Source organism: Rhagoletis zephyria, unplaced genomic scaffold (genome assembly GCF_001687245.7).
Source record: "Rhagoletis zephyria isolate East Lansing unplaced genomic scaffold, Rhagoletis_zephyria_1.1 Rzeph_scaffold_03915, whole genome shotgun sequence".
NCBI lineage: Eukaryota > Metazoa > Arthropoda > Insecta > Diptera > Tephritidae > Rhagoletis > Rhagoletis zephyria.
Window position 1 is genome coordinate 52,530 of NW_016160998.1, and position 3,881 is coordinate 56,410.

A 3,881-nucleotide genomic window follows, 5' to 3' on the forward strand; every position below is an offset into this window, starting at 1 on the left:
TGGACCAAGACCCGTGGGGATTGGCGTACAAGGTGGTTACAAAGAAGCTGGAAACTTCAATTCGGCCACAGATAACATGTCCGGAAAAGGTAGAGCAAATCGTTAACGAGCTATTCCCCTCGAAGCCAACTTTTACGAGAGAAAACTTCCCTAGCAACAAGTGTGATTTTCCTGAAGTTACAGTAGAGGAAGTTATCGACGCCGCAAATTGCTTTATGGACCAAAAATCTCCAGGCCCCGATTCCATTCCTAACAGAGTGCTCAAAATTGTCTCAAAGGCGAGTCCAGAAGTATTTGTTCGCACGTTTAATGAGTGCTTTGCGGAAGGCGTGTTCCCTGTTATATGGAAGCAGTAGCGCTTAGTCCTCCTACCCAAGGCTGGAAAACCACCGCGAAGTCCTCCAGCATATCGCCCTATATGTATGCTGGACACGACGGGAAAATTGCTAGAGCGTATGATAAATAACAGACTAGTAGCAGCTATCGAGACAGGTGGAGGACTATCAAATATGCAGTTCGGTTTCAGAAAGGGTAGATCAACTGTAGGAGCGGCCATGTTAGTTAAACAGCTGGCGAAAGAGGCGATCAGCGGGAAGCGATGGAAAGGTGGATCGAAAAAGTACTGCTTGCTGGTCACTCTAGACGTGAAGAATGCTTTTAATACTGCAAACTGGCAGAAAATACTCCACGCCCTCCAGAAGTTTAAAGTCCCGACATATCTTCGGAGGATTATAAGCAAATATCTCTCCGACCGGGTTTTGATCTATGGAACAGACGACGGAGTCAAAAAATATAATATCTCCGGGGCCTGCCACAAGGATCCGTCCTCGGGCCAGCGCTCTGGAATGCAATGTACGACGGCGTTCTGCGTTTTAAACTGCCAAAGGGTGCAAAAATAATTGGGTTCGCTGACGATATAGCAGTGGTANATTTGCGAGATTTAACCACGGCTGCAAACTCTGCAATCCTCCGGGTAAACGATTGGCTGACGGAAGCAGGTCTGGAGCTGGCACACCAGAAGACAGAGGCAGTTTTGCTCAGCAGTAGAAGGCTACGAGAAGTGGCAAAAATTAGGGTCTGCGGCACCGAAATAACCTCGACGGAGAGTCTAAAATACTTAGGCATCGTTTTCGATACTAGGCTCACATTTAAAGCTCATATCAAGACTAATGCTAAACGTCAGGGAGCCTAAGCAAGAACGCAGACTTTTATATGTAAGTGTAGTTAGAAGCTATCTGCTGTATGGAGCACCAGTTTGGTCAACAGCACTGAAGACGAAATCTTACGCTCGGGAAGCTAGATCACTGTACCGACTTTGTGCCTTAAGAGTATGTTGCGCTTTCCGAACAACGTCAGAGGAAGCAGCGTTAGTAGTAGCAGGTCTCTGTCCTATTGACATAGTGGCAAAAGAAATAGGTGTAATATCTGAAAAGCAGGAGAAAGAAAGGGCGAGACAAAATTGTTTGCAGCAGTGGCAAGACCGCTGGGACCACTCAACTAACGGACGCTGGGCATATAGACTTATTTCCGAGTATTAGCAAATGGCTTGACAGAAGACATGGAGAGGTTGACTTCTACCTGACTCAAATACTAACCGGACACGGCTGCTTTAAAGCATACTTGCACAGATTTACGCACGAAGACGACCCGTACTGCACTTTTTGTACAGGGCAGGTAATCGAAGACGCTGAACATTGTTTTTTCGTCAGTCCGCAGTTCGCCACCCAAAGGGACGACTTGAGCATAAAGGCGGGGAGGCCACTTAAGGTTGACAACCTGGTGGATATCATGCTTGAGTCAACAGAAAATTGGTCCGTTGTTTGTCATATGGCAAGCACTATCCTAAGAAAATTGCCTCAAGCGGGACAACTCCGCAGATCTTCATAGAAAGGCAATAGGCCGCTCCCCCTCCGCGAAGTAATACCTTGCGGTTGTTGCACGGAAGGAGGGAAACGGAGCAGGGGTGGGTTTTTAGTGCGGTGAGCCGAAAGGCAAGTCCCACACTTATCGGATTTCAATGCTTTGTGCTACCTCTACAACAAAAAAAAAAAATACCCCTTAGCTCTGGAACCGCTTATTCTAACGTCCTAAAATTTGACACAGCAACATATGTTATCAGTACCGGCGAAAGGGAGTAGGTGTTGGAAAAGGGGGCGTGGCACCTCCCATACAAACTGCACTGCTCATACCCCTTTTTTCTGAAACCGCTTATGCTAACGTCCTGAAATTTGGCACAGCTACATATCTACGGCTGAGTGAAAGATCGACCTATATCGGCAGCCGGCTCGAAAATTTTTCGTAACGCCCTATCTCGGAATTTGATTGATGAACGCCCTTTTTCATAATTCGGTTCAAAAATGGCCTACCTCAGCTGGCACTTTAAAACGCCCTATAACAACATACTTTCAGTTGAGATGGGGTGTTTTTGAAACAAATTATGAGGTAATGCGTTCTTCAACCAAATTCTAAAGTAGGGTGTTCTTGAGCCAATCTCTGAGATAGGGCGTTTTGGAACCGACTACTGAGAATGGTCGATCTTCCACTCAACCGTCGATATGTTATTCGCGCCATACTGACATGTATTTTCAATATCGTATCTATGGTGAAAAGTTCTAGGTACTGGAAAAGGGGCTTCGTGTTGTTTTTGCACAATTGTCCCATCCCATTTTAGTTCGCTAGGTCGCTCAAACATGAATATATATGCACATTTGTGTGGTCCTTAAAATATCATCATCAAAACTTTTTATACATAGAAAGTAAAAAAAATTCAAGAAACCGCTTTTAGCTCAGGAAGATCAGACAAACTCTGCGTTTCGCTACATTTACTCGGAAAAAAAATTTACAAATGACAGTCTTTGAAGCATATTATTACATTATTAACTCTTTTTGCCATAACTATGTATTTATATGGATAGTTTTCAAAACATATCAAATTTATCACATTTAAATTTTTTCGAAACTAGGTTGCGACGCTTAGAAATTATTTTAAGATGCAAAATTTTAAATTTTCATATTTTAAGGTTGGCTTTAATGTGTATGCATGCGTACACTGACTTTGTTTTATATATTTTTCTGCACACATTGAGAGCNTTTTCATATTTTAAGGTTGGCCTTAATGTGTATGCATGCGTACACTGACTTTGTTTTATATATTTTTCTGCACACATTGAGAGTGTACCAGTATGTAATGAGTATATTAATTTTCCATTGATTCTTCAAGAAAGTTGAGAGAGAAATAAATTTCCAAAAGAACTTCGTGTAAACCGCTATAAGGTAGTGGTGGCAAACTATCGGTAGTGGACACCATCGATAGTTAGCCATGGTTTTGGCCAACTATCGATTGTGTCGATAGGCACTTTCTGCCGATAGGGCAGCACTATTGATGGTCGCGATAGTTGGCCGTATATTTCGTTAATGAGTATATTTTTATGTTTATCGTATTTGGGGTTTTAATCCATCCCACAATCTCAGTTAAAAATTTAAATGTGTTTTAAATTAAAGTCAACACCCGAACGACAGAATTGACTTCGAAATTGTTTATACACTTATTTAGTTTTTTAGTCCATTTGATTTTTCTGTAAATACGTATATACATATGTATGTACATTATATACCAACGCTGTGCATATATTTTCCTTAGTTCTGTAAAATGACACTATGTATTCTTCTACACGTGTACATACATACATAGGTATGAAATATCGTCGATGGTATCGATATTCATGTACTGTAGATAGTCAGCACCAGGACAGGTAGATAGTCAGTCATGATGGCTACGCTATCCAAGATGAGTGAGAGCGAAAGTAACGGATCTGTGCAATGCGTTTCATATGCTTTAGTAAGCAAAAGTTATTGCCAAATTACCAAATTAATGATTTTTA